Consider the following 17,966-nt stretch of genomic DNA (forward strand, 5'->3'; position numbering starts at 1 on the left):
GTCATACTAAGCATTTCCTGTATATTTATGGAGAACCGTTTTAGTTGTGGTGATGAGTTGCCTCTAATGATTGGCAATGTTGAATCATTACTCAGTGTGCAGTGATCAAACACGAACTGCAACTGCCTTGTAAATCAAAGCAATGACTCAGCTTTCAGCACATGATCTTTGCCTTACTGTCCTTTCCCAAAGAAAATGTGGCAGTGAAAAGAAACTGATTCCTTTCTCCCATAGGGAGGGAGCAGAGAGGAACAGAAACCTGCCCAGTTTCCTGCAGGGTCCCTTCCCTCCTCTCAATTCTCTCTGTGAGTGTGGCCAGCAGCTGCACTCCCGGGACTTTCACTCTTACTGTCTTTCTCCTCTTAATGGGAACTGCCTGTTGCCACCTGGAAGAAAACTGTAGCTTCTGCTATAATTGCCATGTGAGGGTGTCAAATATATTTGGGCAGTATGATCACAGGCCACTCATGAAAAGGAAAGATAGAGGTAGGCCCTGTCTAAAGGGGAAGCTGAAGAGTCATGCAGATGTGCTGCTGGTGCAAGTGTGTTAGCCAGTGCAAAGCACCTCTGCTTCAAGAAATGTTGCCTTACACAAGGCTGAGGCAGAGGCTGCAAAAGCTGGATCTCTCTTTTAAAGCCCAAAATGTCAAGATAAAACCAAGGAGACACATACACTAATTGCATTTTTGTTGATTGTGCAAGAACATTATATTTACTTAGCTTTGTGATTAAATCATTCTGGGGAAGTGGATGTTGTCACTGAAAAAGCACCTGTTATAAACTGCATTTGACAGATAATAAAATTCATGTTATCAGTTGAAGTCGCTGCCTTTGCACACACAGCTGAGAGTAAAAGAAGCAGTCCTGAGCTTATCCTTACAATCTCTGACTGAACAACTTTAGCATGCTTTTTTCTGTAAAATGAGTTTGATTTTTAGTCCTGTGCATGAAAATCCTCTGTTTCTGTGGAAGGCAAATGGCCAACTGTAATGCTGTACTGTTTTTGACAATAACATAAACTGCAAGAGAAAAAGAAAAAATATTAGCTGGCAGCAATCATCTTATTATGTATATTCCATACATAATTACAGCACAGAAGGAAAAAAGCAATTGTGAGTGGTCATTTATGAAACTGAAGTAGGACATTCATTCACAGTGTAAAGGAGAGTACTGGGAATCCCATGAGATGCTGGTAATCACTTTTACAAGAATTAGTATAGCGAACTCATTCATTCCCCATTCCGCAGCACTTATTAATTATTCAATTAATCCTGTCTGAGAAGACACATGTTGTATGCTATAGGAGCACATACTATGGTATTTATTAATTTAGTTCGATGTTTGACAAGATTCAAATTTGCTTTGCCAAGTATTATTGGTTTAGTTGCTTTATTTTGCTTATCACTGAGTTTACAACAATCACCACCATCTGTGTTTTTACTTGACAAGCTTTCTGAAAAGAATTAATTAATTAAAAAAATGTTTGGTGTTTTAAAAATCTATTGTAGACATTTTGTCTCAGATATTAGCAGTATCTGTCAGCCACCAAATAAACATAGCTAATCTTTTCATGCCTTGGAACACTTTAATTAGGTTTTAAACTTCATTTTTAATCTAGATCTTAAATCAACAGTGATTTCAAATTCAAACTGATATGCGTTTATGAACTGATAAAAATCAATACATTTGATGAACAGTTGGACAAAGTGCTGAACGGATCCTCATTATCCATTTGGGTGCAAAAAGGTTGGTTGAAGTTAAAGTGCTTGCTGGAGCACCATGCCGTGCCTTAAGGCACAGGTTACTGCTACCGCGTGCTTTGTGTCGGGGCTGCAGTCCTCAATGTTCTGTACTTCTGCAGACTTCAGATACATTTGGCATTCTTTTTTAATTTGTCCATGTATTTTATAGATGAGCCATTTTGTTTCATATTTTACCATGAAATACTTAGTATATTGGTCCAAACCCACTGTTTATATGGTTAAAGTGAAGATGTCACTGCTCTGGTGAGTGCCTTTCTTACTCAAATTGTGACTTGATTACACTGGGAGCAAAAGAGATGTAGTGAAGAGCTTATAATTACACAGTGAAACGGGACATACTCTCTACCTGATGCAATTTTCACTTGTGTAGTCCTTTCTGTCCTTGCAGCAGACAGTTGAGTGGCTGAAGAGCAACTTTACTATGTTGGGAACTCCTCTGTTGCACTGCAGCATTGCAATCATTCTGCCTGTGTGCCGTTGCAGCGGGCCGAACAAACGCCTTTGTCAGCTGCGTGCTAGGATCAAGAGCCAGCACAGTGACAAAAAGACCAGTAGTTTTCCTAAACACTTGCTTTCCAGGAAAATAGCTTGCCTTTTCTCACCCCTAGAAACTTCTCTCATTCTCAGTATGTGCTTAATCTGTTATCATCCTCTTCTAAAAGATCTGAGGATTGCTCGACCTGATGCAAACCCTGTCTCTGGGACAGCAAGGCGAGTTGGATGAAAGAGTCTCTGTCAAAAATATTTATCTGATGGCATTGCAATGTGAATGCATATGATAATTCTGAAAATATATGGAAGAGCATGTATATCAGAACAGTGCTTGATAATTCTGACACAGATTTAACCATATAAGATTATTCAGTACCTAACTGACAATACACCTGAAAATAAATTAAAACAAATACAAAAGATAGGATATGTGCAAGAACCAGTTTTAGTGATCAGAGATAACTGTTCTGTTAGCAGAAGATTAACACAGTTTCTCCACAGTCCTTGTGCTTGGGGCACCTACACGAGCAGTTTAGCTGCCATCCCTAACTTGGGTTTTGCATACACCAGACCAGTCCCTGCCTTGCCAGGCCTCCCTGTTCCTATGTCCAGACTCACATCTTCCTTTTCTGTCTCAGTATGAGAAAAAGGGAAAAGTCTGAATCCTCAAAATAGGATATAAAATGGCATATGTGCATGCATGTATGGGGACACACACTAGATATACACCTATATTTCTTCATGAAAACAAAGAAGGAAATAATTTCAGGTGATTTCAGGTGCCCAGGGCCCAGGTATGTTAATCATTACAGGCAAAAGACAAAAAGAAATGCAGCTTCAAATAAAGTACTGTTTATCAGAGATATGTTTTGTAAGAATTACAAAGTAACTATTCTCTGAATTGTGTATACAGCTGTGATGCCAAAAAATATGTTATTCTCTGGAAATTCTTATTTCTGTGGAGAAGAGGAAGGGAATGATGAATGCTTTAATACAGCAGTAGATTTTCCTCTCGAGTTTACAAATAGGCCTTGAATTCTCCTCCTGGGTTTTCCATCATTATAATTCCACTTGACCTGAATCTTCCTTGCATACTTTGATTTTATAACACGGTCAATTTTGTTTGGCAACGGACTTATTTTCATCCTAATTACTTTTCTTGTCTGTGTTTGTTATTTTCACAAAGTGATACCGAGACTAGAAAGAAATAATAAAAAATAAAAGTAACCATAGAAGTCCTAATATTTGCCAAATGTTTTATTTTGTTTAGCCTGGCAACTCTCCACTGTGAAAAATGCTGGTGATCAGTGTTGGACCTGGCTGGAAAAAGTCTGAGTTACCAGTGAGGTGACACATAAACAAAACTACTTTAAGAATGCAAGAGTGCAAGTCTACATAGGATTGGGCTTCATCAACCTTATAATTTAGGAAATTTGTGTCAAAATTTATTTCCATATCCGGACTGTCTGAGGCTTTTTTGCACATTATTATCTTTTGCTACCAATAACTAGCATTGTACTGAATATATGCTTTATACAGAAGTGCATTGCTTTGATTACCTTTCTTTGTCTTTCCCTCCCATCCCTGACTGATACTGAATATATCCCCTGTATTAAACTTTTTCAACAAGATTTTAATCATGTGTTTTCTAACCTTGCCAGATTTTTATTTACCTGTGTTTTCTCTTTTTATCTGCTGTTGTTTGGTGGATAGGTTTAATTAACTCAGTTTATGGAATACTTCTCAAATTATTCCTGCTAGCAGGGATAATAATTACTCCATATAAGCTCTGTTTTGTAAATTAGAAGGTAGTAAAGACATTTACTTCTCACTTACTAGTAAAAGATGCATTGGTTTCTTCCAATGTTGCCATGTGTTCCAACACAATGAGAACTATCCGCTTTTTTTAAGAAAATTTTTTTTGCACTCCTTCACATCTGAATGTTCTAGAACATAGGAGAAGGACTTGTCAAATGAGTCAGTTGTTTTGCTTGGGATATTGATTCTGCTTCCTGTTTAGAGGACACATTTAAACTTTATATACTGGTTGGCTTTTTGGGTTTTGTTTTTGTTTTTTTCTCATTTCCTGGAGCCATTTTATATGGGAACTTTTCTTTGCTCTGAAAAAAATTTTACTTTTCATCAGTTTCTTCTTTCTTGAAATATAGTTACATACTATACCAAATGAGTAAGAAAAACAATTAAGACACAATGGTAAGTTAAAAATAAAAGCCTCAGTCTAGAAATTCAGGATCCCTCTGAACTTCAAGTATAGTGATTTTGCCTTACCTCCTGGCTTTGCCTGCATTGCTCTTTTACAACCTGAGAAGCTAAGATAATAGGGTAAAATGTGTCTGTCTGTCTGTCAAACATAATAGTAGTAGCCATAACATTGAAATTCAGTTCTGCTTTAAGATTTTTTTTAAAAAAACAGTTACTAAATAACCTTAGAAAAGCAATGTCCAGAAAGGATTGGGAATGTGATTGTGTCAAGATTAACTGGCCAAACTCTGCACTCAGCAGTTTCAGTCTGAAACATTTGCTGCTTCCCCTCCTCATCTCCAACCTTCTGCCCCTGATCTCCCCCTCTTGCTCTTATCTTGGCATTTCAAAACCTTTGAGCATCTAAACAATTATACATAGAGATGGTAAACACTTAATCTGGGATTTTTTCCTCTCCTTCCTTTTTAAAAAATAAATTTTTTGAATTCCAGTTCTTTAAAGTGTATGTCAAATGATTATTTCACTGTCTTGAATTTTGAAAGGCAGTAAGATAGATTTTAAATTCTACTGTATGTTGTTCCATTGAGCAATATTCCAAGTTATAGTTTAATGGGGTGATTGGCAGGGTATAATAAGAAAATAAAAAATGTTTTTAGACAAATTTTCAAAATCTGATTAAACTGGTTTTGTAATTACTTATGAGAGTAATATTAGACCTACTCTTCTATTTGTGTCTGCCTAGTTTCTAAAAATACATCAGACAAAGAATTGTAGTTACATTTTAATGCCACCCTTGAAAACGTGTGTGTTGATTTTTTGGGGTGTGGTTTTGTTTGGTATTTTTTTTCATTAGGAAAGGTCTTGCTACAGAGCACTGCTTTCACAGATAAATGGTAGGCATGTATGACACAGAAGGTGTTCTGTTGGTATTGCTGATGCCCAGCAGAACAGGAAGAAAGCAGAAGCAGACATTGCACATTGCACAGGCTCCTACAGGATTAGAAAAGAAACATTTCACTCAACTGCCAACAGTGTCACAGCAGCAGATTCCTAGTGCTTGATTACAGAAGTGTTGACCCTTCTTCATTCTTTAGGACTTATTTTGTTTTCTGGGGGAGTGGTGGAATTTGGCTTTGGTGTCCAAACTTCCCTCGGGCTCTGAGTATCACATGCAACACTGGACATGTCTCCACTGTGGAGATAATTTGAACAAGTCTGTTTTCTTGGATTAAACCAGCACAGGTGGGACTGTCCACATAAAAAATGGCATTTGAGCCTTTGTATCCACCTTCCTGATGGAGTGACTACTACTGATGTTACAAGGTCTGGGGACCAACCCATGACTCTCCTCACTGCAGTCTGTTTCTTTGATAGGTCCTGCACAGGGAACAGGGGGAAAACTATACTCTCATTCTCTCACTGCCTTTAGGTCTTTTCAGTATCCCACATTCAACAGTATGGTTACAGTTGGGGTTTTTTTAATTCAGAAAAATTTTAGTAGTTCCTTCAATTTAAATTGTTCCTTACATCTGGAAGATGTCAAATTGGTTCTTGAGGTGATAATAAATCACTGTAACAATGATAAATAGGAAAAATGGGAAGAAATTTTGGTTTGTGTTCCTCACTTTCTTTTGGAAGAGCCTTTTCCCTTGCTGTTTGCCTTCTGTTTTTGCTACAGGCTCTAATGAGAACAGAGACCATGATGTGCTAGGAGATCTGTTACTAAGAATTTGAGGATTATACAAGTTGGGTTCATGGTGATATCACCCTATCTTCTGAGCCAACAATAAGGTCTATTACATTCAATTCATCAGTTAACTTTCAAGACAGTAGAGACATCTGTGTAATTTTTCAAATATAGCCAATAAGCAGAGCTATGAAAGTTCAGTCTTCTACATTGCTTTAACTTTCTAGATTAGCTGTTTCATTATAACCACCAAGTCATTCTTTCTTGGCATCACACTCACATTTCCTCTGTCTCCCTTTCCCTGAAGAGACTTATATTTAAATATTAAATTAGTGTTAAGTGAAGAATAATTTGAAATGTCTAGAAAATTAAATTTTAAACACTGATCTAAGCTATTCCCTCTACGTCAGATATTACCCTCATTACTTGAAGCAATTCTGTGCCATCTCGCATCATGCGCCACCACAGATTACTAGGTTGAATGCATGGTCATTAAAGACAGGATGATGAGAGAGAGAATAATCCCCTTAAGTGTCTTTTTCATCTGTCAGCTCCCTGGCTAACATGACACAGGGACTCCACTCCACTCTGCAGAAAGACAGACTAATATGGGTCTGTGGCCAACCTTGTGTTACTGTGGTATTCCAGCTACCTCTTTTCTCATTATCCACAATCAGTGTGCAACTTTTGGCCTAATATTGCTTGTTTTCATGTACTTATTTTCCTCATAGATATTATGAAGTCCACACCTGTAGACATGATTTCTGGAGAAATGATCAAATATGAAACAAAGCTTCCCATAAAAGGTAGTGCCAGAGGCTGACAAGAGGGACAGAATCTAGCAAGGGCTGGAAAAACTTGTGTTACAGCAATGTCGTTGCCATACTACACTGCATTTCATTACTCAGATACAGTTTTTTCCTTCTTAGAGTATTGCTGCACTGTTTCATGTAAACATGGGTGTACTTTTCCAGAGCATCTGCTTTTAAAACCTCACCTGGTTTTACCCTGCTCCCTGAGTATCAACAAAGTGACAGTAAAGTAAAGATTTAGGGTACCCTTATGTTTCTCCTCCTATTGCTTTCTTGGGAGGTGAATTTATGATTACAGCGCTATGGCTGTGGGTGTGTGGTAGGGAGAAGGTTTGATCCAGTCAAAGTACAGGGCAAGACACTACCATTAACCTGACCCAGTCGTAAAGTCCAGCAACTTGGCAGGAATATCTGAGCAAAAGAGGTGGCATGCTTTCCTTAAATTAGACTACTTGTCTATTTTAGGTATTTTTCAGTTGTGTTTGGCAGCACAACGTTACAGCTAGATTTTACCAGAGGAAAACAGGGAGCCCTGAGTCGCAAATGCAAAGAAACTGTGCCCGTCAGTAAGTGTCACTGCAAAGGAACGTGCCACCTTGCTAAGGTAACGTGCAATAATATCCACCATTCTAGATTGATACAATCTTTATTTCCAGGCTAATTATCTGGTTTCAGACTAAAGGTCATCCTAGGCTGTGAAATGGATTTCGACCTTTAAAAATAGCTATATCTTGAGTGTGCTCTGCTCTTAGTTTATAAGTTAGAATTCCACTTTTGCCTCAGTTTATTTCCATACTTCTACTCTAATCACACTGAGGCAAGCTGTGCTTGCAGGGGCCCACAGAAAGACCAGGATCTGGGAACTTTTGTAGCTGCAGAATGTAAACACTTTTAGATGTCTAAAGAAAATAATCATGACAGAAGGGTGACTACTTTAAATCATCATGGTTTTCCTTTTTTTCTATGTTTACTAGGTCAACTACTATGAGATGTAAATGTTCCCAAGACTTTCTAAGAGTCAGCACAGGCCCACATTTGCTGTGTACTCTGGAAATCTGATCTAGAATTTCAAACATTCTGCTAGTTTGCAGCAGATTAAGCAACTGTGAGCTGATTTTGCTTCTCAGCAATTCAGCTTTTTAAATTTCTAGCTCTACTTGCTTAAGGCAGAGCCTGTCACATGCACTGGGAGACAGGTTAGAGAACGCTTTACCTCTTCACCTTCAGTTACACCTGTCTTTTAAACATAAACTATTTTTCTGCTTCAGACTTTCAAACAAACTCTCCTTGTGATTGGGAGCAGTTTACCTTCAAAACTCTGTGAGGAGCAGAACTTCTCAGATCGCATCCTAATGAAGTGGGCTTCAGCCTCAGGCACAAGCATCCTGGCACAGCTCAGAAGCAAAAGGGCACACTGGGAATTGTGCAAACCGGCATCCCTAGGCACTGGGGCTTGTAAATTTCCTGATGGACAAACTATGAGTACTGTGATGTGTTCAGTAAAAGTCTTATACCAAACAGTGGCAAGGATGAGGACATGAAATTGTAATGTTACTCAAAGGTTACAAAAAGTAGCAATCATAGCCTTTACGTGGTGTGCATTACTTTGGAGATGGGGTAAATGTTGAAGGATCTTTCATTTCCTCTCTAATTTATTTTTTTAAAGATATGTTATACCAAAAAAGGAGGGGGAGAGGAAGGCAAACCACTGTGATTGATTGTTATTAATTTTCAATAGCTGCACAGAAAAAATCTGGCCACTGACTTTGAAAGATCTGTGGTGTAGACTCCATATTAATATGGATATTGCTAGTTCAGTACTGACAAAGAGTATTCAATACATTACATAGAAAGAAGTTTTGAATTTTCAGAATGTGAACTGCATTCAAAGGAACTGCACAACCATTTCCAGTCTCAAGTGAATGGTTTTCCTCCTACTTGCAATTGAGAACATCCCCTTGATAACCACAAGATATAATTAGGTGTAATAACATTAGAAAAGAATGTGGTTTTTTAAAACTTATTTTTTAAAAAATATAGATTACTCTGTGTGCTTACACACACACATACTTATTTAATTTCCTTCTCTCTTTTCCTCTGCTGTACCTTCTTACGCTTAACAGCTAAAAGAAAAAGAAATTAATACCTCACTAACTGCAGCTTGGAAATCTCTGTTGAAAGGAACTTCACGAAGAAAGCAGTTGTTTGACTATGCCTGTTGATCAGTGTACTGACTATGCTTAGGAATTTAATGACTGATTTGAAAGATTAACATAGGTGGTTTCACTGTCAATTTAAGTCATTGGTTACATTCTGCTCACGTAAGTTTCAGTGGGTTCATGTGGGCCACTGTCCCGATCCGATATCGAGGAGGGTTCTTAAACAATCCTGAGAGCGAGATTAAGACACAAACGAGGTCAGATGCTGCATAACCTTATAAACTTTATTTTCTATAACAACTAATAAGAGCGATAGGACAGAGAGGAAAAGAAAGGAAAAGGTCAGAATCCCTAAGCAAGAACACGGTAGAGGCGCAACTAATTACCACCACCACGACTGGGGATCCGGCGATGTTCTGTTGGTCTGATGATGCTCCACGTTCCTGGCTCCGAGTTGGTTCCCCTCTTCTAGTTGGTTCCTATCTTCGAGTTGGTTTCCCTCTCCAAAGGAGTACACAGTCTGTCTTTTTTATAGTCCCTGTCCCCACAGTTTGTCTGCCCATTTCCACGGGGCTCGTTGTTGTAGGTGCCACCCCGTGGTCCTCCGTGCGCGCATGCCCGGGTGTCCATGTGGTCGTGCTGGCGAGGGGCCGATCTGTCTCGCCGTGGTTTCCCCTCCACCCGGCTCACGCATAGGCGCAGCTCGATGGGGGACAGCTGAGACTGCTGATGTTCTCGTCTAGGGCAGATGTGGTTTTCATCGGGGACTGTATGTTTCCTTCAAGATGTGCTCCTTTATGCTGAGTCAGGAAGTGGTCGTCGTGGAGACAGCGATGTTGAGACATACTAAAAATCCAAAAAGTTCCTTACACCACCCCATGGCTCAACATCGCTCTCTTCGTAATGGTGTGAAAGATAACAGTACAGAAAGAGGAGAAAGAAAAGCTAGAAAAGTGCACAATACAACAACAAATGAATTTTTTTTCTTTCTTTTTGATAAACATTTTTTTTAAACACTATTCTTAACAACAATAAACATTTTTTAACACTATTTTAAAACATTTTTAGTCTAACAAGTATATATTTTTATCAATATTTTTAACAGTGAACATTTTTATCTAACAAACATATTTTTAACAATATTTAAACATTTTTATCTAACAATTTTAACAGATATATCATATTTAAACTAATTAACCTTATAAAACTAGAACATCTTATAAACTAGTTTTAAGGCTCTGAATCCGCAGAGGGATGCAGCGACAGTCTCCATGGAAAGCACTTACAGGGACAAAACAGAAGTATGACAATAATAAGCAAAATAATAGCCAACAGAACAGAAAGGGCAACATGAATTAAAAGTAATGCTAAAAAGCAATCCATTGTAAACAAAAAAATACCACAAAATGGTCAGGGCCCTGCAAGCGCACGTGGTCTGCTGCTCCGGTCTGTTGGAATCGGGATCAGTATGCGCAGAGGGAAAAAGGGCTTTCCTTATCCCAAAGCGCATGTGTCATTTGAGCCTGGAAAATTCTATTTTAAATTTAAACCAAAACAAACTAACATTTCTAAAAATATTAAAACTGATTAACTTTATAAAACAAAGACATCTTACAAACTAAACTTGAGATTCAGGAAAATCATCAGAACAACACGAGGGCAGTTGAGATTCGGGTAAAGCGGCAGAAAAACATGATGGTTGGGGTTCAGGAACAACGGCAAAAGAACAGGATGGTTGAGGCTCAGGAACAGTGGCAGGAGAAGACGATGACTGAGGAGGAGACGCAGGGGAATCAGCAGAGGAATCTAGCGGTTGTTGCTCAGGTGAAGCGGCAGAGGAAGACGAAGGTAGTTTACAAAAATGACATTCGCAATGGCAAAAGAAACATTACAATAACAAACAAGGCAATAGCCGATAAAACAAGGATTAAAGCTAACGCAGAAATGCAATCCATATCCATGGTTGCAATAGACTGAAAAAAATTGCGGAGCTGCAAAATGATGGTCTAGTTTGCCTGAGTTGGGGGTCCGTCTACGCAGCAAGAAAATGGATTTCCACGCGCCCCGCCCAAAGCGCATGTGTTGTTTAGGCCTCAAAGCACCTATCCTAAATATAAACAAGGATACATGTGTAGATACATACAAGGCCCAAATGATTGATACAGCGGTAGACTTTGATTGGCAAACAGCACGAATCTGTTTTACACCATCAGGTGAGGCGGTAGATCTAAATTGCATGTTGGATACAACATGTTGGATTAACTGAACAAAGCAAGGAATGATACAGGGCAAAAACGTCAAGGCAATAAATGCACATAACAGATAAAATAAAAGCCATTTTACCCATGGTGCTCCAGGTAACCAAGACCATAAATCACCATTCCAGCCATTCCATGTTTGAACAGGGATGTGGGCCAGTTTCACTATAGTTACTTACAATTTGTGCTGGGGCAAGGGGTGTAGAGACCCATGGCCAGCTTGACAATCCTAGAGGTCCTCCACAAACCCAGCAGTGACTTAAAGGTTTGACTTACAGTTTTTGCTAACAAAACAAACTCATTGTCCTCAAACGGGTCATATGGGTTGAGGGGAAATGGAGGAATTGGTTTCCCTTCACTCCCATAGGTAAATGCACAGAATACTATCATAAAAAAATAGCATATACATCCTAACCAAATTACACTAAAATCTGCATCTGCTTCACTTCTTCTGTGGGTGCGTCTGTGTCGCTTGCTTCCTCCTGAAAGTGAAACAAAAGAACAAATTCGCTTCTCGGGTTAGAAGGAGGGAACAATCCATCTAGTGTGAATCTTGTGAGTTTTCCCACAGGCATCTTTTGCTTTCCAGGTGTATTTATTAAGAGGTGTGTCCAACACCAGTGGCACTTTGCCCACTGTGAGGAGTTCAACCAAGACAGGTTGTCCTGGGAAATGAGATGCGTTGCTAGCATGGTCGGGACCGTGTGGGGCTGGCATGATTGCTGGAGGTTTAGGACAGAATGCTGTGATCTTTGGGCATCCATTTACTCCCCAGCAACTGTTGACGCTGGTCACTGCATCCCACACCCGCTCAGCCCATCCTGGCTTATGTGGTTTGAGGAAGCGTTTCAGTAGACCATTCGTTCTTTCCACAATTCCATTCGCTTGTGGGTAATACGGAGTATGCAACGCCCACAAAATTCCTTCCTGAGCTACCCACTCTTGGACCACTTTGGCTGTGAAATGTGAGCCATTATCTGATTGGATCGACTGTGGTTTGGGGAAGATTCCAAACCATTCTTTCAGAGCTTTTACTGTGTTTTCTCCTGTTGCTTCAGAACATGCTTTAGCTTGCACTAGCCCAGACACTATCTCTACACCTACCAGTATATAGTATTTGCCTTCTGACTTTCGAAAGGGACTGATGTAATTGATCTGCCAGGCCTCCCATAGGCCTTTTCCCTCTCTTAAGTGCAGGGGGTCACTCCCCAGTGGATGTCTGTCCAGATGGACACGGCATTGTTCACAAGAAGATACACAAGTTTTACACTCTTCCCTGGTAACTGGCCACCCTTGGGCTTGTGCCTCACAATACAGGTCTTTAATTCCTGAATGTTTCCTTTTTACATGTAGCCATTCTAACAGGCGTTCCCAATTTTCTGCTGAGTGCTTTGTAGGGGAGCCAGCCGAGCTAGTTCATCCACCTCAGCGTTCCATCGGCTCACAGGGGTATTATCTTGCTGATGAGGTGCCACCCAAGCTACTGCAAATTTCCCTTGTCTGGCAGTGGTAAGGATTTCCTGCCATTTTTCCTTTTGCCATACGGGTATTCTGTTGACCTCCCATCCATTTTGTTCCCAGAACGGAAGCCATTCAGTGCAACCTTTAAACACAGCATAAGAGTCAGTATAGATATAGACAGAAGAAGCAGACTGAGCCTCGTGTTGGAAAACACTCCACACAGCAACTAATTCTCCTACTTGTGCACTACCTTCTCCTTTGGTAATGATCTGTTCCTTGGTGTCTATCCGAAGTGCCACAGCTCGGTATTTCCAAATTTTTCCCTCTCACTTTGATGAGGCATCAGTAAACCAGACATTTCACAATTGTTCAGAAAACGGAGAAGCTACTTGTATTACAGGCAAAAGCTTGGGTGTTTCCCTACTCGGGTCTACCTCATCCTGTATATTTAACACTTTTGTGGTTCCTTCAGTTACAGAAAAGATTTCACAATAATGTTCTATTTGTGTATACCATTTTCACACGGAGGCTCTCTGGGCTTACTCCATCAGGGGGTGGAGTTCCTGACAAAACTGCTTTGATCACTTTAAATGGGCCTCTGAGAATTATAGATTGTTGCCGAATGGTGCGTTCGGCTTCTCTTAAAGCTAGACTGACTACAAATAGAGCTTTTGTGTTGCAGGTGAGTTGTCTTACAAACATCCATCCTCCGCATCCCCCCCTCACCTTTGGGGAGCGGAGGGTCTAGTTTACTGTCACCTTCTCTTCTCCAGTCGGCTCCTCCCCAAGGTCTATTAAGGGTGGAGCAGTAGGGGTATGTTTGGAAGTGACCTTTTGCTCGGGCCATTTCTCCACAAGTTGCTCTAATTTTTGAGTCATGAGTCCATCCATCAATTTCCGAGGAATGCCTTTTTGAAGCCCTAATTGCCACAATCCCAATCGAGTTAGGGACCTCTCTCTCCCAGGATTCTGAAATCGGGGTGATCCGAAGCCTTGTCCCTTCCTCACTGATGATTGTTGCCCACTAATTTGCTCTGCAGCCCGCACAACCCTGGTTTCAGTTCTTTGAGACGGTCCACCAACAGGACCATATTTTATCCCAAAATTAATCAATTCCTGGGCTACATCTCCCCATGTCCATACTTTCTTCCCTGGCCATTGATGGTCAGGGGTCACTATCCCCTCCAGAGCGGCCGTTATTCTTTCTCCAGTAGGAGTGTTTTGAATCTTCCCTTGCAATTGAATATCAATGGGTTTCAGGGAGTCAGGGAGTCCTCGTATCAGAGGACTCATCCTTTCTGGGTCCACAGGCATCATCATCGGAGAGCCTTGGTGGGGCTTGAGCTCCCGATCATACATCATCTGCAGACAGGCTGCCTTCTGTACACTTTCCACTAATTGATCCACCGTCCCTGTTATGGCAAGGGGATCTCCCCTCTCCAAGGGGTTCAGCCCTCTGGCCCAGTATGCAACTCTCTGAGTCAAAGACCATGGGGCTCGGCAGTCGCCAGTGGTTAGAAACACACCAGGACCCCAATATCCTTCTGCTTCTTTCTCAGACAATAAAATTCCATCCCCTCCTGACAGAGACACTCTCCACACGTACTCTGTCTCTGATACTTTTGCAGTCCTTGAAAAATCTTTTTTCAGTTTTGCCAGTTCAGTTGATGTAAATGGGACTTCTTTGGTGATAACCTGAGGATGATTATCACTATTGTCCTCATATAGATACTCTGTTTTAACCAGTGGATACATGTGGGGGTAACTTTCTAAAGTTTCTTTTGCCTTCTGCAAATCTCCTTGGGGATAGATTTGACGTATCCCTTTCTCCAGAAGTTTCACTTCTGCCTCGGCATGGGTATCTGTCTCTGCCAAAATGTATTCTCTCAATTCGTCTTTCAATATTCTATTTTGATCCCTTTCCTCCTCTAACAACCCTTTAGTATCTCTCAATTGGTTCTGCAGGGTCTATATGACCGTCTGCAGCGAGTCTATCAAAGTGTCAGTTTGGCTAGATTTCTCCTTTTTTTCTTCCATTGCAGCTGCCAGACTCGCTCCTAGCACTGCACAAATTATAGCTTTTCCTTTCCCCTTTCTAACCTTAGCTTCCTTCTGCAATACCCTTATCTGATCCACCACACTCTGTGGTTGGAACCAGTGGTTTTTCGCCCAGTCTCGCCCCTGAATTGAGGGACGGGATCTGTGTGCCTCCAAAAGATCATATAATATATCTATTCCTTCAGCCTCTGAGGGCGCATCATCACAGCCATTCCTTTTCCCTTTTTCTGATACAAAGGAGACATCGTCCTGAGAGGGTCAAACCTTAATGTCAGATTTCCCCTATTCTCTCCCAGGAGACCAAATGTGAATCTCACACAAAAGCAATGCAAAGGGGTTTTCGTCCTGAGAGGGCCACAACTTGATAAATAACTTTCACCTGTTCACTCTCAAGAGATCACAACTTAACCCAAACACAAATGCAACATCACTGTTCGCGCTTTCCCTGTTTGCTCTCAGGAGATCACAACTTAATATAAAACACAGAGAACTTTTTCACCCTGAGAGGTTTGCATTCAAGACAACGAGGTAACACAGCACTCTCGTCTCAAGGGATCCTGTCCGTGACGCCAATTTAAAAAATGTCCCGATCCGATATCGGGGAGGGTTCTTAAACAATCCCGAGAGCGAGATTAAGACACAAACGAGGTCAGATGCTGCATAACCTTATAAACTTTATTTTCTATAACAACTAATAAGAGCGATAAGACAGAGAGGAAAAGAAAGGAAAAGGTCGGAATCCCTAAGCAAGAACACGGTAGAGGCGCAACTAATTACCACCACCACGACTGGGGATCCGGCGATGTTCTGTTGGTCTGATGATGCTCCACGTTCCTGGCTCCGAGTTGGTTCCCCTCTTCTAGTTGGTTCCCATCTTCGAGTTGGTTTCCCTCTCCAAAGGAGTACACAGTCTGTCTTTTTTATAGTCCCCGTCCCCACAGTTTGTCTGCCCATTTCCACGGGGCTCGTTGTTGTAGGTGCCACCCCGTGGTCCTCCGTGCGCGCATGCCTGGGTGTCCATGGTGGTCGTGCTGGCGAGGGCCCGATCTGTCTCGCCGTGGTTTCCCCTCCACCCGGCTCACGTGTAGGCGCAGCTCGATGGGGGACAGCTGAGACTGCTGATGTTCTCGTCTAGGGCAGATGTGGTTTTCATCGGGGACTGTATGTTTCCTTCAAGATGTGCTCCTTTATGCTGAGTCAGGAAGTGGTCATCGTGGAGACAGCGATGTTGAGACATACTAAAAGTCCAAAAAATTCCTTACAGCCACTAACCATATTTGTCATTTACATGGCTAATTCTAATGGAAGCTTTATTTGTTGCATTACATGATAAACCACTTCTCCACTTCTTCTAAGCATGCAGTTACAAGCTTCAGAGCAGCACCTTGCTCTTGCTGTGTCTCACTTCAGAGGACTGTCTTTCCCTGTGGGTTTTTAGTGTCTGGAAAACATTCATGCACATCATGGAAAGAAGGAAATATTACACTGCTTTCTACAAAAAATATCTTTCCCAATTCCCTTCCCCATTCCTTTCTGAGATGTTTTTAGGTCAGATATTGCTATTTAAAAGTGAAATCTCTCTCTTACCCATGGCTCAAGCAAATGAACTCTTTGCAGGGAATCTGCTGGAAATTGCAGTGCAGGAAGAAATTTTCCTGTAAAACTACAAAACAACTGCAGTCCCAGAATAGCAATAAGCTCTGGGAAGCCATTTCTCAGCTACCAGAATTGCTTGCCTTCCTACACTGGTCTACAGCAAGTCCTGTGTATGCCATGTGCTGTCTTGCACCCAAGAGTTGCTATCTGTGTAGTCAAAACCAGACCTTCCTTGACTGGGGACAGAGATGACTAAACTTCACCCCCAAATAAGAAAGTAAGGCAGAAGTTTTTAAAATAACTATATTCTATTCATTAACTATCCATCATAAGGAAAGATCTGCAGAATCCCAACAGCAGCTTACCATGGCTCAGTGGTTTCTGATGGGAAAACAAATACATCACATAAAGGGAATAAAGTGCTTTTCTCTGGTTATCATTCCACTCCAGACTTTTGTGTCGCAGATTTCCTGGCAGACTCTCACAATTGTTTCCTCCTGCAGCTTCTGGAAATGATCTTTTCTTCACTACAGAGAAATATGCCCACAGCAGAGATGGGTTTTATTTGTAGTATTCTTTTGTATTTTTCCATTTTACCATTAACTGATTTTTAAGCTCTCAATCTCTTTCATGTGTATGAACATCCTTGCTGTCAAGACTTGTACAGTGCTCCAGGTATTTGTTGATATGTCCTGAAATCTCTGCCTATTAAGGTATTCATATTGTTGTTAAATCTTTGATGAGCACACTGGGTCTGAGTCATCCCATGGACTGCATCGAGCAGCTGGTGCATTTCAGTAGTGCAAATCTGGATGCATATGAGGAGCTGAAGGAGTGCACAGAGCAGGTCCCAAAGAAGTGGGTCTGATACAAAGTTCCATACACAGCTGAAATAATACTCCATAAATGAACTTTCCTTTTTGATTTGTTAAAATTCATGTGCACAGGCTGTCATGAAATCTACTATTCCAAATGGGTTATTAAAGAAAAATATCCAAAACAACTACTTTTAACTTTGAGTCTGATTATTTAGCTAATGAAATGGAACAGCAGGCATTTGGATATGAGCTAGCTGGCTAGTCCTTGCTCAGAGAGTGCCTTTTCTCCTCCCCCATTCCTCCTCCTCGGTAGCTAAAGCAGTGGCAGCTCCTTCTCCCGAGGTTGCTCTAGCACAGCGCTGCATGGGGGCCAGCTGGCTCGTTTGTCTTGCCTGGATACTGTGCCACCTTGGAAACACACCAAGTCCCCACCTGTGCAAGGCCTTAGGATTGAACAGTGGCCTGCGAATTGCAGGATATTTGACTATGATTCAAATGGATACCACTAGGGTTTTTTTTTTCCCCTAGCCAATGTGACTGCAAAGCACATTTCTGTGAGGGCTGGGGAAGAGCATATTGAGCCTATCACCTGATGAAGTGGTTAATCTCTGCATGGCATCTTTTACCTGATGAAAGACA

The 17,966-nt window shown here is 41.0% G+C and overlaps 1 pseudogene; it reads right to left on the minus strand.

Moving 5' to 3' along the window:
* Positions 1-13,599: 13,599 nt before the first annotated feature.
* Positions 13,600-16,504, minus strand: LOC141959887 (uncharacterized; annotated as a pseudogene).
* Positions 16,505-17,966: the final 1,462 nt, after the last annotated feature.

This window comes from Athene noctua, chromosome 4, assembly GCF_965140245.1.
Source record: "Athene noctua chromosome 4, bAthNoc1.hap1.1, whole genome shotgun sequence".
Classification (NCBI taxonomy): domain Eukaryota; kingdom Metazoa; phylum Chordata; class Aves; order Strigiformes; family Strigidae; genus Athene; species Athene noctua.